We start from the raw sequence: 20,598 nt of genomic DNA, 5'->3' as shown, positions 1-20,598 counted from the left end.
ATCAAGGTCAAAGGTCATGTAAGGTCAATGAACTTTGGTCACCTTGGGGGTATTTGTTGAATTACCATTATATCTCTGTAAGTGTATTGGTCTAGTTCATAAAACGTGGAAATAAGAGTAACCAAGTATCACTGAACATCTTGTGCGAGTTATAGTAGTTTTCAAAATCAGCACTGCTGCTATATTGAATCGCGTGATGCAGGTGAGACGGCCAGAGGCATTCCACTTGTTAAGATTTAGGCCTATCTCCGTGTATCAAGACAATATCTAAACCTGCCAGCATGTTATTGTACAATACATGTACGGTTCCGCTTATGTCAACTGATACTAGCATTATGAAGTGTTTTCAAGAAGATGCACGATTGTAAACAAATAACCCTGGGTAGAGACAGAGAGAGGGGGGGGGGAAGAGAGAGAAAGACAGACATTGGGTGAGTTCAAGCAATTTTCTTTAGGATTTTATCCACAAATACAACTGAAAAGAAATGAAATTGAAATGTCAACACAAAACATCCCTCCTCCAATGCTGCCCCCCCCCCAATGAATTTGTAAATGGGAAGTTTGCCCTGGCCTTATTCATTGTAAATCTTTTTTTTTTCAATAAAGCAGAAAAAGTAATGTAAAATATTGGTGAAGGTTTGACAAGAATCAATTTAATGTTTAATAACTATGGATATTTCTTTTCTTTCTTCCATTTTGTATGCATTAAAAACTAATGTTGGCTGACTGGATTGCTTACTAAATGGACCCAGACTACTGAATTGATGCAATTATGCTGCAATGCAGTGCATTTAGATCCTGCAAAGTCCTAGACGTCGATAGAAAGAAAAATAAAAGGTCTTTTCTTGGATTTGCCTCGGCTTTTTTAGCTCCGGTTTGAAGGGATCGGGAAGAGGAAACGTTTGGGGAAGTTAGAAGAAATGAAAAGTTTCCTGCAGTATGGCTAGGAATTCATGCGACGGAACCCCAGCCATATTGGTGCTGATATATGGGTTAAGTCTGCAACAAACTCCAACCTGGCTTCATCTGAGATCGATCACATGTTTAGGGTGTGTTCAAGCAAGTTTGTTAAGCTGTAATTGATTTATTAATTTATTTATTCCTCATTGTTTGGGGCAGAATAGCCCATTCATTTATTAATGGTCTTTCGTCATGGGACACTGAACAACTACAAACATGTAAGCATGAAAATGTATAAAATATGCACCACAGTACAAAAGGGACGTCTACATGTCATGTATCATATGAAATTTTAAGAGATTGTTTTAATAAGAAAAGTTTTTATTTGTGAATAGTTCAGCAAAGAAATACATGCATGATCAAGTTTTGTATGTGAAAAAAAAAGTTTGAACACAGCCCGGTTTCCAACTATTTCATCTTTCTAAATTGTGCTTCTAGGGTAGACAATAGTTGCTTGAGTACAATGCTGAGAAAGCAAAACTAATGATGTTTTCAAATTGAGATTATGTTTGTGTCATTGTCACCATCCTTGGAATTTAAACATCTTATATAATCTTGAATTTGATTGATTTCCATGAAAAATTGTGAATGCTCAATGTTTTTTTTCTCACCCATGCATTTAACAGGTATTCTATTCAAATGAAAACTATAAAAAATAATAAAAATGTCCCTAGACAGGCCAAAGACTAATAGTGTGACTCGTAATTATCCAAAATAAATGACACACAAAAAAATTCAATTTTATCTGTTTTGTTCTTTTCTAAAATGGAAATGTATCACCTTGTATCAGTTTTAAAAAGGACCTTAGGTGAATTCTACTGGTAGTACTTAGAAAACAACATTTTTAGTACTAGAATGGTGTATTATTTGAGAGTGTTGACTGATTTTTCACTCTAGCTTATGACATGTCTGTATTTGAAATATCTTATTCATAATTATCCTCAGGCAGCAATCCCCAAACTTGACAGTTTTTCATCAGCCAGGTTTGCTTGATTGACTGGTTATTTTTCTGCTGAATCTCGAAATTTATAACACCCTAACTTCATCATCAAGGTTGTGAATTCATGACTGTTCATGAAATATGACCATTTACATATAATAATACATACATGCATGTAGCATGATAAAAATGATATTCAGTTCTTGCATACCGTACATTCACTTCCAAAGGACTTTGCATATTATTACCCTACATGTAGCTTTAGCCAAGGGGGGGGGGGGCCCGGGGGGATTCAAGGAATTGTTACCTGATGTCCATTGACCTCACCTGGGTTGAGTGTGGCAAGTGTAGATTATTGTCTTTAATAATAAGGATATAAGTTCTGTCAAAGGACATTACAGTTCTGCGGCAGGGGTTTGAACCAGGTACCTTTTGTTTCAGAGTCCTGACTGTGACTTATCCACTTGACAACAACACCTCTACATGCTCACATTGGGCTTGGTGTCTGAATAGCATGTGATGGTACTTGAATAAATCATCCCTAGCCAAAATGTTTAGCGTATCTTGAATTACAACACATAAGCTCCATTTCACAAAATGTCACACTATTTTGCAAAAAGTTATAAATGGACTCTGTCTTGTAATCTTGACATGAAACCAACGTAATGTCCCACTAATTGCATCTTCATGACATTTTTTATTGAGTTATCTGATCCGGATGGGATGCCAGATATAAATAAAGAGGCTAATGTCAAATCTTGAGCTGATGTACATACAGTAAGCCTATTTTTATGACAGTCGTGTAGCAACCGGAGCTGCGAAATAATCCTTTCTCCAACAAATGCTATTGTAATGTAAATCCAATAACTATGTTTGAACCAAAATGTATGTCATAATAGACTTTATGCATATGACGTCATAATCTTATAGTGCCCTCTTTCAGAGGATATAGGAAAATGCGTAATTGTAAGATACACGGCCAGTTGCAAATCACTTACATGAATGCATTCAAGGCAACGGATTCAGCCTCTAAGATGGTGGCACGATGATGTTAATGGCATGCATAAAGTTATATTGTGCTTACACATTTTTCTTTGTGTATTAAAGTAATGATTCATTAAATAATTTTTATTCAGATGTTATCATTTTATAAAGATTGAATCCTACTTAATTTATCCTCTTTTCTAATGTTTCATTTGCAGTATGTTGGCTCATTCTCTGTGGTACATCTCACACCAAACTCAAGGGCAGAATTTGTCAGATTACAGCTTCAGTCATTACAGGTAAGGAGTTATAGAGAATAAGCACTTAGCCTAATCATACCAAGGTGTTATTGAGGTGTTAGAAGTACACCATCAGTGTCAGAGGACCACACCAAGCATTTGATTTTACACTAGTGTTATTTTCACGATGTTATTTAAAGTTCACCACTAATTAATTGGTGTTTTCATGGTGCTTAGTTCAAAACCAATTATTTGGTGTAAGTTCAACACCAATTAATTGGTGTTGTGATTGTGTTAAGTTCAACACTAGTTAATTGGTTTAATTAAAATACATTTTGTATATTAACCCAAAGTCGTGTCCATGTCGTGTCCATGGTGTATTAACACCTTGGGGTTTACTACACCCGGTGTAGTCATCTCAGAATACTTTCTGGTCATGTTCTTATTTTTTCTTAACACTAGTTTTTACAAGTGTGTATACAGTCACCTGATCAGTTATATGTTTGGAATAAATTCATATTCCACCGATCTAGTCTTGTCTGCATTTTTCACCACATGTACCTTTAAAAAGACAATTGCACATTTGATAGGTTTGACCACAATGATGAATATTGTATACATTAGCTTGATTTTTTTCAACCAAAGAAAAAAAAATGAAAAGAAAGTATTTGAAAGATTTTTTTTCATTCTCAGAACGAAATAGAAAATAGTGAATTACTTATAATTTTGTAAGTCAGGTGCACTTTTAGAGGTTATCACAATAAATTGTTTGAAAATAGGAAATTTCATAGAATAATGAGTCATTTGACATGCTGTTCCCCTCATGTGTAAATATTTGGCAGCGAAAAGAGAAACATAGCGCGCATGACGAGCAAACAAACAAGATTGTGATTTGCGAACAAAGCATTCTGATGATAATAGTGTAAACCAAATATTTGGAAACAGGTTGGCAAGGATTGCGATAAATATAGTACAGTTGTGTAATAGTAAATTATGATATATGACTTGACTGTGAAATAATTATGTGCATTTAATTCAGTGTATACACTTGCATGTACATGTATTCACAAGGAGTAAGAATTTCACAATTATAATTATTGAATTGTATTTTCTAGCTTCACAGTCATATTCATTTCCAAAGATCTATGTAACTACTAATATAATGAATGTCAATGAATGTCTTCATTTGTTATAAGTATCTATCACTGTATATATTTATTTGTGCATTTCTATTTCCCTTATTACCAAACATTTGACATTCACCATTGAAATAGAAATATCAATTATTTTTCCTTTAAAGAAATGAAATGAATGGAATCAATGCATAAACTTGCAAATGCTCTACTCTTTTGTATGGCAACATCCTTGTAAATGAAATAAATGAAGAAGGAAATATATGTGTAAACATGATTTCCATATACTCTACTCTTGTCCAGAATATTTTACCTCTTTGAACTTCATTTACAGGTGTATGGTTTATGTGTATTTTGAACCCTTTGATATCAATTATCTATTGTTGTGAGGTTCGTCAGAGCAGAGATTTGACATGTAAATAATGATAATAACATAGATAAATAATCTTTTCTGTGTATTATTTGATACCATATATCTTGTGTCAAGTACCTCAGGCATTTTATCAAATTAAAAATGTGACTGAGGCAAGTGTAATCTCTCTTGAATGTATTTGTTGTATCTGAAGTTGTTAAATAGAGATATTCCTTTTGTGTAATTTAGTAGACTCTTTGAATGAAAACGAAACTAACTTTTTGATAAATAGTGTTCTCATTTTTTAGACAACGTTTATTCAAAGAGCACATCATGCTCTACCATGTGAACTTTGTATCATTAACATTTGTAAATGACATTTGTAATTATTAAAAAAAATGTATGAAATGGACTTATAAATGGATTTTATTCTACAGTGGAATTATTTCAAAATCATTTTCACATTCTTTGTTACTTCTTTGCATGATATCCCCATCATATTTATATTCCAGAGCCGATGCAAAGTATTTAATTCATAGCAATAATAATGAAACAAGAAGAGTATTATTATTTGTATTCCGACTTGCCTAAAAGATAAACAAAGTGCATAACAGAGAAATAGAAAGTTGTAATGATACAACGAAACATATAAAAGTTGAAAAATCCATTGTCATATTTACCCAGGGTAGCGGCCACTTGAGTTCAGAAATTATCTGTTCTCCCAGGGGGTCTTGCTGAACTAGTGAAAATAAAATATTATTACCCTGCCTACATGTACATGTATGCACTCAAGCATTCAAGGAATGTCTTTCTATTGGGTAACCATTTACTACACAACGCATCCGTTTCATAAAGCTATTCGTAAGTTAAGAGCGACTTTACTTTTTTAAGAACGACTGGTGATCCTTTTTACGCTCTAAACCATCGCCAATGAAACTACCATTTATCACAAGAAAGGATCACCAGTCGTTCTTAAAGTCGCTCTTAACTTACGAACAGCTTTATGCAACACCCACCTGGGTGGAGAGTGGCAAATGTAGATAAAATGACAGTGAAAATGAGAGACTTTTCAAAGATCAATGCAGGCAAATGGGTGTTCACCTATAAAGATAATTTTTTTTTTGCAATGGGATGTGATGCAAAATATTAGACGATATTTGATGTTCTTCACATAAAAAATTCTTAAAGAAAGAAGATAGTGTTTGAATATTGTTCCTCAAGCTCCCTCAAGGAGTGACAAAATTCACAATGATATTTAATGATATCTGAAAGACTAACAAATTCAACAGCATGTATTGGAGCCCTACACCTCACCCTGGATATGTGGTGAAACTAAAAAGTCAAAAGTCAAAAAATCTTCATAATTACCCTCCCTTGAACTATAGCCGATAGGTCAAACGACATCCTGAATGACTTCATTACAGCGCTGAAACTATCGCTGAATCAAAAGTTACACATTTCCCATCTTAACTTGCACCAGATAGTAGAGATTTCAGATTCTGGGACGACTTTCCTGTCAATCAGATACCAAGGACCTGTAGGTTTTAGTGACCCCAGCCAGGAAAAATGTCAGAGAAGTTGCGTTCTTATCGAAATCTCTTAATAAATAAGGTAAAAAAAAAAGAAGCAGTGTGACCTACTGTCTGTAGTTGCTTTTACGCCATCCCAATCACAAAATATCTGGTGTTTTCTGATCTGGGAGTTACCTAAACTATAGTCTAGGCCGAGGTTGCAGCTTTTGTGTTTGCCTTTACGAGTCTGAAACTGTTACGTGAAACATCCGCAAAACGTCTTATGTTGAAGACGATGCACAGTGTCAGTGGCAGCGAAGCAGCCATCGCCTTTACACTTCGGTCTTGCATCAATTCTTTTCTTCTTATCGACAAATATCGGGTGGCAGTTTTCAGTACGAAAAACCCGCACCATATCCTGGTTGATGAAAAAAAGCAACTGACACAAGACCAGAGTGAATAGGCGGTGGCCGCTTAGCAGTCACTGTGCGTAGTCTTCCGCATCATTTCTAAATGTTTAACATAATGACAAAGATAAAGGTGTTTACCCTGATCTAAAAACCTGGTATTTTGCCAGTGTGAAAGTAAATTAATTTTAATATCCCTGAAGACAAATACCTACAAGCTAGTACTCTTCAAAATCACAATAACTTTTGCAGGAATTCTTCCAAGATATTGGGATTTTTTGCAGTGTAAAATTAAGTTACAGAAACTTTATGTTGTAAGGCAAGAAAAGTGTGCATCCGTCACATTTTATGTATTCAGTAGTTTTCTACAGATCACTATTTGATGCTTGTGATTTTTCAATAATTACAGATCACTATTTGATGCTTGTGATTTGTCAATAAAACACAGAAATTTCTGCACCACAAAAAAGGTTCTGGACTTAATTGATAGGAATAAATGGCCCGGAATCAGGATATCTGGTAGATACCCGGTATCAAGGTGGGAAGTGGGGTTACTTTTATTCAGGATAATTGCATGTATGTACCACACCACACATCATCAAGATCCTCTCAATAGGTGGTTTCAAACCGTCGCGATCACAAGAATCCCCGTTAAATTACGAGAACTTTTTCATGCTAAAAAATACCAGATAATTATTCCTGCATTCAGACCGCCCCGAAACACACTCTTCGGCGAAATTTCTTGAAGTTATGAGCATGCGCAGTACTGTCTGGTACTGTAGCAGACGAAGAAGCACGCGCTTTTCAACATCGGTACGTATCACGATCGTGGGCCGGCCGGGTGGGAGATCCGCCTGTAGCCGGACTAACTATACTCGATCGTATGCGCAAATCATTTGTTCCCTTGATCATCATCTGCAATTGCACTAGATTTCTTTCCACATTGCATTGAAATTAAGGCCTTGGTGGCCTCCTCACTCAGTGCGATGTCATCTGGTATGAAAATGTAGAATACCGGTAAATATCACCCTTAATTCGTAAAACTAAATTTTTGAAGAAGAATCAACCGCCGAGTCAAAGTCCAACCCCGAGTCACGTCGCATGAAAAGTGTACGTATGTTTATCGCTGCATGCACTGGCGCTGACCGGCCGCGCCGGCTTGCTCGCTCGGTAGGCCTCGCATATCTATACATATCGAACAGCGCGCGCTATGCACCGGAAATTCACTTATCGCGGTGATCGATGGGATACAAGTTCTCGTACTTGGCTTTCAGATTGCCAAAATACCCACGACCTTGGAAAAATCCCCATGAAAGTTATCGTAATTTCGCCAAGTACCTACTATATAGCGGGTATTTTCTTCGGGGAAATTACGCGGAGTTTGCTCTCACATTACCAAAATACCTGGAACTGACGAACTTCGAGGTGGTGTGAAACCACCTATTGATAGTGAATTTAACGATTTTCTGTAGTAATATACCAACTACCTATTTAATCAAATTCAAAATAATAATTCGCTTTTATAAGATTTTCATATCTCTACAATTCTAAATGTATTATTAAAGGCCGTAATTTATTATCCTAGTACCTGTAAGTTAAAGTTACATCATGATGCAGCATTTGGCTTTAACTACCAAATACAGATTTTTTTTTAATGCTTATATGGGCAATTCCACAGGTTGATGGACATGAGCTTAAAAATTCAAATTCAATATTTTCTTGAATTTTTTAATACTTTAAGTCCTTCATGCTTGATAGTTTCAGGAACAAGAAATAAAAAGTTTATTTTCATATGTATACTTTGGGAAAAAATGGTCAAAAGTTGTGTCTTCCAATCTGTACCAAAATACAAGAAAAATAGTGAAAAATGAAATATGCCTTATTACCATTTTGTTATTGCAACAACATACCACTTTATATATTTCTGAAGTTTAGAAGAGTCAAATTACCTAAAATACACAACAGCTTTTCAAGTAAATTTGTAGTACTCATTCAAAAATGAATATTGCAACTTGCTCAGGTGATGTAACGTGAGTAACCGAAAAAACTGACTTTGTTTTCTGAGAGAAAAATTCTTCACAGTTAATTGGTGGGATTTTAAATTCTCTTCCTTCAAACAATCTTTGACACAGTGATGACTAACAAAATCATTAAAAAGTACAATTTTTTATAAAAATGATGAAAAAAAACTGTAACGTGAGTAACTTTGTAACGTGAGTAACCATCATGTTATGTGAGTAACCAGTAAAAATCATGCAGTTAGGTAACATTTTCAGTGGGATGTCAAGTTTTAAGTCTCATGGTGAGTTGTGAAGTTATTTTTGATTAATTAAAAGCAAAATGAGGGTACACCTCTTTGATGTGACTCTTTGTTCACCAAAATATCAGTGGTCATACAATCACACACAAAATTGAATATTAGTAGAAGTATTCACAATGCGAGAGTGCATTAGTAAGACTTGGTTTCAATTAACCAAACTTTAAAGAGTGTTCGAACAACACATTGAATGTCCTTACCTGTAACCCTATCTAGGCTGGGGTATTTTGGGAGTTAATATGGCCCAAGGGGGGGGGGGGCCTCCTAGGCCCCCCTTGAGATCTTGGCCTTTGACCGCCCGATCACGCCGAAAATTTGCACGCAGGTTGTCTTGGACATAATCTACAATACTATCAGTAATTTATTCATGCAAATTGGTATTAAGCAATTATGCTAATTTATTCATAATTAGTAAGCAAAATCATACTTTTCCCTCTTACTCCCTAATAAAAAAATTGTTCCAATTTTTGGTATAAAATCTCTTTTTGATGTTCCTAGCAATGAATTTTACACACATTATTGAATTTTTAATGACATTTGTGTTGTTAACCATACATGGACAAAATGTAATGTGAGTAACCGTAACGTGAGTAACCATATTATCTGCACCCCAAGTAAAAACCATGTGTTCTTTATTTTTTTAATTATGTACAAAGTTTGTCTCCCTAATATACTTCTTTGAAATGGATATAATCAACTTTCATAAAAGCCTTGTATGAGGAGACTTTTCACTTATGTCGACTTTTCATTTTATGCATGTCCAAATCATGTAACGTGAGTAACCGACACATTCCAAAGATTTGCCAGGAGCATAATAAAATTTCCCAAGTTTTGTTTTTATACAAAGGATAGTCAGACTGTGTACTTTGTTGTGATAAAGAGATGTTTAGTTCCTATCAATAATAATGGAGTTACAGCTCCAAGTATGAGTCAAGGTGTCTCCAAATGTAACATGAGTAACCGTGGAATAGCCCATATTAAATTAAGTTGACCATCCTTCATTTCTTTGGTGTAGTATAAATATTTTATATGTTTATGTCTTTTGTTTTTTGATGTTGTAGCACCCTAAGAAGTCGAGACCTGTGATTTTACAAATATCTCTATCGGGAGTGAAAGTGTGCTCACCGGAAGATGAAAAGGTAAGAAGAAAACGGATGAGGGGATAAGTGAGGGTTACTCCAGTGGTAGGGGTGGTGATTCTGGTTTTAGCAATGGTGGTGGTGATGGTGTTAAAGGTGGTAGTGGAAGTGGTGATTTGGAAGTGGGACTAGGGATGGGAACATTTATGGTTGCTGGTGGTGCTTTAAGGTGGTAGTGGTATTGATGACCGGGATGGTCATGGTGGTGGTGTGGTAAAGGTGGTAGTTGAAATTGTGATGGTGGTGGTGGTAGTGGCACAAGGGATGGATCGTTTATGGTAGTATAAGTGGTTATAGTGGTGCTTAATTAAGGTGGCAGTGGTAGTGGAGATGGTGATGGTCATGGTGAAGGTGGTAGAGGTAGTTGTAGTGGTGATAGTGGTAATGGTGGTGGTGGTGGCAGTGGTAGTGAAGATGATGATGGTGTTGGTGGTGCCACTACAGATGAGAGTGATTATGATGGTGGAACTGTTGTTGGTAGTAGAGCTTGTGGTAGTTGTGGTCAAGTTGACACTGGTGGCAAAGATGTTGGTGATGGTAGTGGCCTATTATGGTGTTGATCATCTTGGTTAGGTAGCGGTATTGGTGGTTTTACATGTAGTAATATGGAACTGACATATTTGGGAATCTGTGACAACAAAAACAGACAATGATTTTTGATAAGGATCATTTAGTTTGATCAGCTTGTGGATAACAGTTACGTACGAGAAAATGATATTGATTACAGTCATTCATGATTGACAGCTTATACAAGATACTAGACACGGACATAGACTATACCAATTACCATACTTTTACAATTGCCTTTACTGTACACGTCACCACTCCTACGCAAGTACCCGAAGGCCTATATCTTATCTGTTCTAAGATAAATCAGAACTACCAGAGCATTTTTCCGTCAACGCAATTCCTTAGCTCTTCACAGCCACACTTCAATGGAAATCTAGTTCGAGTATCCTCTTCCAGACTTCCCCAACCTTCCCGGGTCAGCAACGTTCAGCATCATCCCATGATGTCATATTCTAAAAATAGACCATGCAATCATGGATCACCCATGGGTTTGTAATTACCCCACAATAATGTTTTGAACCATTTTATTTTGTTTGTGACCATAGCACGGTCCAAACTATCATACTTCCTACCAAGGCAAGCTGTGAGCCGATCACTTTTGATTTCCTACTCCGTTTCCATGGAAACACACGTTGCACCTTCTCCCATACATGTTTTGAGAGGGTGTAAATTTTCGCAGTCACCTCCGAATCCGATGGGGATTGAGATATTGCTGCTGGGACAAGCTTCGATCTGGTTGTATTATGGCATTCAGATTGTATTGCAATTGTTATTGGGGAAGGAGAGTTCCATTGGGTTCAAGAAGGGAATGCTTTTCTGCCATTAAAATGTAATTCTTTGACTTCCTTTTATATGAGTTCGTGTATTACCAGGGAGTTGCGATGTGAGAGTAAAAAAAGTTGTATGAAATTAAAGATCAAATACAGTTGTATATATATGTTGAAACTTCCCTCTTTTCATGTAATAATGGTCAAGTCAAGAATATTATCTGACCTCTTAGAAGAAAGAAAATGAGAAGTGATCTGCTTCCAAATTTGAAACCATTTATTATGTTTCTTTCGTTGTATATCATGATCAGCTGATCCTTGTACATGTATCGTTATTTGTAATAGTCAAAGCATCAAAACTGAAACAGTATTCATGACCCCCTCAAACTTGGAAAGTTTGTGTATTTCTGAAATAGTTGTATCATCAAGTTTTACATTTTCATGTTTATAATAATGTCTTTGTGAAGTTTTGGAGTGGATTCTTTTCATCATCAGAACATATTTCAGTGCTGTTTGAGTTTAGAAAGTTGGACAACTACGGTACATTTTCCATAGCTGTAATTCTCTTTCAATTACTGAGATTTGAGATGGTCACTTGTGAAATACAAGACAAGTTCATGCAACGGATACCACTGTAGTTGGATTTGATGTCATGTACTGAATTGCAGAGAGCTTGCCAGCAGTTCTGAGCTGCGTTCACTCAACACCTTCTTTACGCTTGAAACATGGTTTTCAAAGCTAAATTTCATGGTTGTGTTAAAGAAATTTTTTATCAGTTGTAAAATCAAACATGTCTAAAAAAGCAGACATGAAATCCCGAGAAAAGTGCATTTTGAATGGCAATTTTGCAGAATCATGGTTGTTTAATTTCGATTGAATGCAAGAGAGATCTTGATCATAATTCCATATCATTGTGTTGTCTGGTTCAAACATGTAATTGGAGAAAGACTCCAATTTTGACCTACATGTATACCTTCTTGTTAGATGGCAACTTTCTAGGCTTGCAAGGAGAATCATTGATTAAAAGCATGCTTGAGTTAAATGCTAGCTACACAGCAACGACATTTATTTTGGTGTTTTAATTTGTATTTCATATTTGCGATCCTAGTTAAAGAAAATTGCCTAAATGCACCCTAAATCGCAGAGAGCTTGCCAGCAGTTTTACATTTTTCAAACTGTAGGGGGTGGCGCTATACGTCAGAAAGTGCAGGCATGCTGTGCTCGACTTGGCGAATCTGGCCTGGTTTTGGCAGTCTTAAAATAGCTAGGTACTATTATCCATATGTTATGTTTAATGGAATATTATGGTACCAGCATATATATGTAGTTATTCATTTGATATGTGAAACATCAATATTGAATGATCGATGTGGTGATTGATAGTTGTGATTGAACAATGAAATATTATGCATTTGTAAAAGACAAAAATAATCTTTAAACATATTGTGTTGTCTTATCGAATAGAAAAATAATCATTTAGTACAGTACATCATCAATCAAACATCTTTACAATTGTATACTGTTTTAAGCCATTTTCATATTTGATGTATAATTTTAATCACAAGATAGATTTATTTTATCTATCAATTAGACTTTTATAGTGCCAATATTTTATTACTATATGAAAGCTAGTTTGGTATTAGAAATGATGCGCATATAACCAGTTTGATTTTGTGGACGTTATGAGCTCAATTGGTAATATGAAAATTGTGGCCAATGCTTTAAGTTCTCATGATTTACATTTATAAAAAGAACAAATAAACCATATCGGCCTATATAGGTTAATTAGACATACATGTACATCTCTTCTTTAATAAGTTGTCCTTTCACAAGTCAAATAGTTACCTAAATCAAATCATTTTTGTTTGTTTTTTGCAGATCAGAATATGCAAAAATGTGAAATTTACAACTTTTACATCAAAGTGGAACAAATTTCTGTGTTCGCGATTTATTACACATTAATTTGCCTATGTCATTTGGGCCAAAAGAATAAGGCAGATTATTCTTAATTCAGATATCAAATTCACTGTTATTTGACAAGCAATTGAGTGATATTCAGGGGGAACCTGAAATGATTTAGCGTATGCTTTCCAAGAAATCCCTTTCCAGACGGTATTGTGGTCGGAAGTTAACAGCCGCCCTCGTGTGCCCCATCTAACATCAATTCATTTGTTCATTGCCTTGCCTTGCTTGTTTGCCAGGGGTCATTTACAATGATAACATTGCATTTCACCTTGCCCATAGTTCCTTCCCTCAACTTAAAGGGCCGGGTCAAGCGGTATAAATTTGACAGGTGATTTTCATCTGAATCCCATTCCATTTGTGTATTCAGCAAGCATATTATTACATTTGATTGGTGTGCTTTTGTTGTACTGGTATTTATAGGTGATTGTGATTCTTACCAATTGTTGCTGGGATAGCAAGAAAAATATCACAAAGCATAGGTTTATTAGGATGTTTAAAATCATATACTAAAATGTTATGGTCTTTTTATTTGATTTCTATAGTCGTTTGAAGGAGCAAAATGTCCGATATTGACATTTAAATACTAGTTATTCTCATAATATCGTAATTACATATTTTTCATGAATTTTTAATTTAAAAATCTGTAGACTGTATTTGAAATCAAACATATCGTAATTTAAAGAATTTTGTTTTCTCTTTGTTGTTTGCAACCCCAAATGATATCAGATTAGACTTCGTATTGGCTTCTAAGCTTCTTATTCATAATTCTATATCATACTTTTGTGTTGCAAAGAAAGCGACATGCTACACACAGCAAATATGCTTTTTGTAAATTTAATGCAACATTGTTTACGATATGAACCGTACACTAGTTGTTTAACAGTTTAAATGACCATGCTTAATTTGTTCTATTTTATTGAAAATTAAATTTTGTTGTTAAAGATTATAAACACTTATCATTTACTGTTTAAACAACCAATGTATTCATATAGTAAGCGGCATTGTATAAAGCTTTTAAGCAGCATATTTTCTGTGTATGCGTACCTTTAATATTCCAAATGCTGAGGGATGGTAGAGGGCGGTAGGTTAATTTGGTGTCATGCTCCATGCTGGGCTGCCCATGGATGCGGGTCACCCGTAGAATGAAGTCGATTGCAATTCTATCTCAAACTTGGCATTGCGCATAGCAATGTGATATTTCTACACAGAAATATATGTGTGGGTCCATTCTCCAGGTCAGGGTTCAGGAAGGAAAATGATATTACAAGGCCTACTTCTCGCCAATGTTGGATAAAAATTTGTAAAATAGCATTGGTCTAAAGTAAACACTATATTGGGATTCACACAGACTTTTTGTTTACTTCAGATTCTATTTTTAAAAAAGTTATCATAAATATTGGTGAAAAGTGAAACTGATGAGACTTACATCAAATTTATGATATTTATTGTTCAGTTACATTTGTACAATTTCAAAGGTGATATAAGTAGACTTTTACATTGATGACTAAAAAAAATAAACAAAATGCTGTTTCAAATTGATATGTGTTAAAAACATGTCTTACAAGACCACATTTATATTAGTATTAATATACAATTCTTTTTTTGATACTTTTTTTTAGGCATAGCAAAAATATTACATCGTAAAATAAATGTACTTTATAAACTGATTTTAATATTGATACTGAATTTGCTGGACTATATGTCAATTCTGATATACCCCTTTAATTTTCAAGTGACAAGCATGACCTCATTGGGTCATCTTTTATCAGTGTAATAGGGTAATGACAGACAGAATACAGAACTCTTTTATAAACCTCTCATACCATTTGTTGGTGGAAGATGACACAGTGATGAAAATAAATATTTCTTTGAAAGCCTCTTTGTATTTTTGGATATTTGACCTTTGCTGAATGAATATAGGTCAATAAATTATTCAAACATGGGAAAGAAAATAAAAAGCACACTGTTTTTAACATCTCTTAGCTTGTAAATTATATGAACAACAACTCTGAAGGATAATAAAGAAGTGTTTAAAAACCTATCTGAGATATTGTGTGCCCTTCGGTATCTCCAGAACGCTGATAAGTCAAATGATTTAAGTTTCATAATCATTGATTTGGTAATTTTCTCATAAGTTATCATGACAGTTAGGTTTCTTCCTTTAAAATTTTAAATACATGCAGTAGAAATGAAATCAAAATTACCTTACTTCAATATATGAACTTCAGGCAAAGGAACAAGATAATTTTGAACTACATGCATTACATGTATCTCTGAAGATTGTAACAAAATGGAAACCTCAATATCTCAACTCGACATATTTTTATTGTTATCTGTCAAATATCTCTTGGCACTTCTTAGAGACCCCATTGAGTTGTACATCTGTACATTCATATGAAAATGTGATCCGTACATTCACATAGAACTCTGCCAGAGTTATTGAGATCATGTCCATGTTGAGATTGAGGAGTCAGTTTCAAACTGTAATGTTACTAGCTTAAGAGGGCAGCAGAGAACATTTGGGAAATTAAAAGTTGGGGAAATACCAGTAGGAAGTTCTTTCACTCAATACTTATCCTCTTGTGTTGACTTGTCACTGTCGTTTTTAACTCACCTTCATACTTTAGAGTATAATCAAGGATTGTATTTTTATATTTGTGAATATAATTGAAGTTTCAATTAATAGTCCATATTCATAAAGGGCAGTTCTCGGATATTCTAAATGCAATTATTGTTTATATTTGTAAAGGTATATCTATTTTGAAATTCTGAAATTTACAGATCAATATTTTGTGTTATCCTTTGAGAATAGAGATAATGTGTCTGATTTTGTGTATTGTGTGAGTTTATAACAACTTAATCATTTTGTGAATGAAAATTTGTTTTTTATTTCATTTATTGTTTCTGCAACTTTTCAAAATACTGTTGAGAATCAATGCATGTACATTTTTACATTTCAAATCAAGCCTTGGTATCACATAAATTTTTAGATTTTTCTTTAATGTTGTAATAAATTATTATTTTATCTTTCATGTCATCTTAGGATTGGTGCAATTTTTTATTTGATTTTTTTTTTTTGGGGGGGGGGGTGGAAGGGGGTGGGCCCGGTGGGGATGGATTCCCAAAACTGTTTAAGGAAATTTTGATAAAGCACACAAGGCCCTTTCAGATCTCTGTCTATCACAGATTAACTCTGGGAAGTTTGAACTCGAATGCACTATTCCTCGACTGGGCAGAAATGGTGGAAGCTTTTAATTAATTGCAGCGTGGTTGATTAATTCATCTTTCATCTCCAAACCAGGGATATCTCCTTCTCAAAGCAAAAATTCACCAGCCTCAACTCCCCTCATTCCAACCCTTTCATACTCTTTCCCTCTTTCTTCCTTCTGTCGGCCATTTATCTTTTTATTTATTTTGTGCCTCAGTCTTCCTCTCTCTCTGTCTTTGCCCCTTACTTTAATCCTGAATACTATTTGATTTTGTTTTCCATTCATTTTATCTTCTTCTTCTTTGTGTCTCCTTTAACTTTCTACCTCTATCCCACTTTCTCCCTGTTTATGTATAGTTCTTTTTCAAACTATTTTCAAATCTTCCATTTATTTACTATTTTTCCTGCATTTATAATTATTTTTGTTTTCGTAAATTTGTTTTTTCTCATCTGCACTTTCTCTTTTCCTCTGCATGCATCATTATTTCTCCATTTATTCACTCTCTTTCACTATCCTCTGCTTTCATTTTCTCTTTATATTTCTTCTCCCTGCATGTTGCTGGGTTTTTTCTTGCTCCATCTTTCTCTGTCTCTCTGACATTCCCTATATCTATCTCTGGCTTTCTGTCTGTCGGTCTGTTTGTCTCTTCCTATCTGTTTATCTCTGTCTTTATGTCTCTCTGTCTGTCTCTCTCTCTTTCTCTATGTCTTTCTGTCTGACTCTCTTTCCCTATCTCTGTCTGACTTTTTGTCTTTCTGTCTGTCTGTCTCTCTCTGACTTTTTGTCTTTCTGTCTGTCTCTCTCTTTCCCTATCTCTGTCTTTCTGTCTCTCTCTGTCTTTCTGTCTGTCTGTCTCTATCAATCTTTCTCTCACTCTCTTTGAAGTCAAGTTCACCTCTAGAAGGAGTTCAACCCATTTCTAGCCTGCATGTAGACGGTGCTGCGAAGCCTGTTCACATTTGTAAAGACAGGTGAAAGAACATAAGAGGGTGTTCGCACTTTTTCAGGCCCGTTTTTTAGTTTAACCGCTTTCATGTAAATCTAATATGTGACCAAATATTGATATGAAATATGATTCTTGCATTTGTTCATTTCAAAGAATATTTTATAATGAAGCATTACTCTTTTAGTTCGTAAATCTATGTAGGATCTCTTGAATCTAAATTTTAGAGCCCTGTGTTGTTGCAGAAATATAATAGTCATGACCAAAAATGGAAGAATTTTTGTAATGAACAAAATACACTATATCTATTAGATAATTAGGAATATGAGAATCCTGAATTAAGATAACCAGTTATATTCAATCAGTACATTCAGCAGTTTGAGGCTTGCCCTATATAGCACATAAAGTGATAAACATTTTTTTTTCTTTTTATTTCATTTTAATTTATCTACATGTATGTATGTTGTTATTTCTCTTTGATATTGGAATCATGCTTAACTATGCAAGTATTATAATTTAAAATGCAATGAAATTCTAAAAGAAGGAAAAGGGTTTTCATGCTAATCATATTTTTATGTGAACACAAGTCGTAACTCTGTCAGTGGCACCTATTTTAATTGAACAGTTCCCTTTCCTTCCAGTTCTTAGGAACCATTTGTTTATATTCTACAGCACACGTTGCTACCCTCATGCATGTCTCCATCCAATCCTATATTTCTCCTCTCTATGTATCCTTTCATCATTCCTTTTCTTCCTTCTTTATCTCTGTAATTTATCTCTATTCTTCACTATTCTATCAATTTTTGAAAAATCTCACATGCTATAGTTCATAGATATTCTCAAAAACATGTTAAACTGTTTTAAGCACCATGTGTCATCTTCAATTCAGTTTAATTCAATTCTAAGTTAATTTCAACCAATCAATCATAAAAATACAAATACATGAATATACAAATTTTGATAAAAACATGAGATTGGGAGCCCCTGGAAGTTAAAAAAAAACCAACTTGTGGGTGGGACACCACTGTGAAGAATTTTTTTTTTTGCGTCTTTGTCTTTTTTATTATGAATCCTTTGTTTCTCACTTTTAGTCTGTATGTGTGTGTGTCTGTCTTTCTTTAACTTTGTCTTCATTTCCTAGAAGTTACTCCTTTGATGTGTCTCCTATAAATCCCTGTATCCTTCTCACTTGCCATGCCCAGAAGTTTTCTGTCTCTATGACCCTCTTCTCACTACCAGAGATTAAAAAAAATTGTGCTAGTTAATGTGTCGTTGTGAATGGGGCTAAACTCTCCTGATGTCCTATTCCTGAAAATTGACATTCAAAATTCGAATTCATTAATTCTGTTGCACTATACCATAACTTTCTGCATTTCTACTTGCCTAAACAGAAGTAACAATTTGTCTCTAATAAGATACTGCCTTTTGGTTTGTACCTTATGCCCCATTATTACTTTTCCCCTCCTTTACCAGGTGAAAACATATTGAATAACTGAAGAAAATCTGTCATAATTGTCCTCATTTGGAGATGATAATTATCTGTAGTACACACTGTGTGTATACTCTTAGAGCTAAATTTTTGATTTGGCTAACTTTTGTGAGTATTTCACAAAATTCCCACAATGGTATAGCCATACATACATGTACATCATGATACATGATAGCAAGTCCATAATGGTCAGAACAATATCATGATAGACTGAGTGTAGAAAGGTGAAATATCTGTTTGTTGAAAAAAACGTTGATATGACATGGATTTGAAACAACATAATTGGGTGCTAGTAATGTTTTCAGATAATGCCAAATCATGAAAAGTACACATATCTGAAAGCAAACTCAGAAGAATTCAGTAAAAATATATATGTGGATTTAAAAGTAAAAACAAATAAAATATTCAATTGATAACAGTTGTTCTTAATTTGCATTTCTCCTTGTTGAACTGTCTAGGAAGTGGCCTAAATAGAGTTAGATGCTGTGAACATTGAAACAATGTTGTATCAGAGACATCTTGCTAATTTACCAATTACGTGTTTGATTTCAAGAAATATAACTGCTGTTTTTACAATTCTTAGTTTCTTTCAAATGTACTAACATTGATCATCAAAGAGTCTGCCTTGGTTTATACTGTAAAGATAACAGGGATGGCATGTTTTAGGTAAAAGCAATTCGAGAGAGAGAAACTGACAGGTTGAGAAAGGAAATCCAATTCCACATTTCCTGTCCCAAATTAAAAACTGCCGAATTATTTTATTTTTGATCAAAGTCCAAGAAAAGAGCCATTAAATGATTTCTGGCTACAGTTGGCTTGAGTCGGGATGAAAGGACTTCAACCCTCTTGCTGTCCTGATGGTGAACGTGAATCGCTAAGGTTTGGGGAAAGGTTATTGTCCGGTCTGCGATTGAACTAGAAGCGAGCAGAGTTCATTAGCTTAGTGTGTTAACCCTGACTTCTGCTCGTGAAGTACATGTTATCGAACAATGGTGAACTCCTTTCCAATTCTACTGAGGGAGTCACAGCCCTTAATTTTCAATATCTTGGGGGCAAGCCTGCAAGACAACTTTTCCAGTGGGTACTTTTTTATATCAAAACTTATTTTTTTATTTTGGCAAGTCACCTCGGAATGGAATGTCTTCAAATTCATTACTGGAGTATTTGAATGTGCATGACCCAGAACAGTTATGATGTAAAAGTTATGAAATAAAAAATTATTTTATTTCATAATTTTGTTTGATTTTGCATGAAAATTTATTCTTACTGGGTGCATACGTTTTGCGTGAGACTGACCAGTTGAATCCAATTACTGGGGTAATAATAAATTTGTTAGCACTTAGATACATATAATGTATGTCTGAAGTGCATAAATAAACCAAATTATCGTCATTAATTGAAGGGCTGGAGTTAGAAAAAAAACTTCACACATAAAAATTGCCTGCAGTACAATGTTGAAAATGCGCGTTACCAAGACAGAACTAATGTATTGACCTGGAAGGCTGTCTTCTCCCATATCTAATATCATTTGTATGTGGTATAGGTTTACGCTTGAATAATCAGGTCATTTTGCTCTGATGTAAAATATGATTTATGCCAAATTAAGGTATCATTGCAATGTATGAATTCACAGATGTCAATGAATTCAAGATTTGTATTATATTCATTGCAGA

The sequence above is a fragment of the Lytechinus pictus genome, chromosome 14 (genome assembly GCF_037042905.1).
Source record: "Lytechinus pictus isolate F3 Inbred chromosome 14, Lp3.0, whole genome shotgun sequence".
NCBI lineage: Eukaryota > Metazoa > Echinodermata > Echinoidea > Temnopleuroida > Toxopneustidae > Lytechinus > Lytechinus pictus.
The sequence above is the reverse complement of the archived record's forward strand: the minus strand, read 5'-3'. Positions refer to the sequence as shown.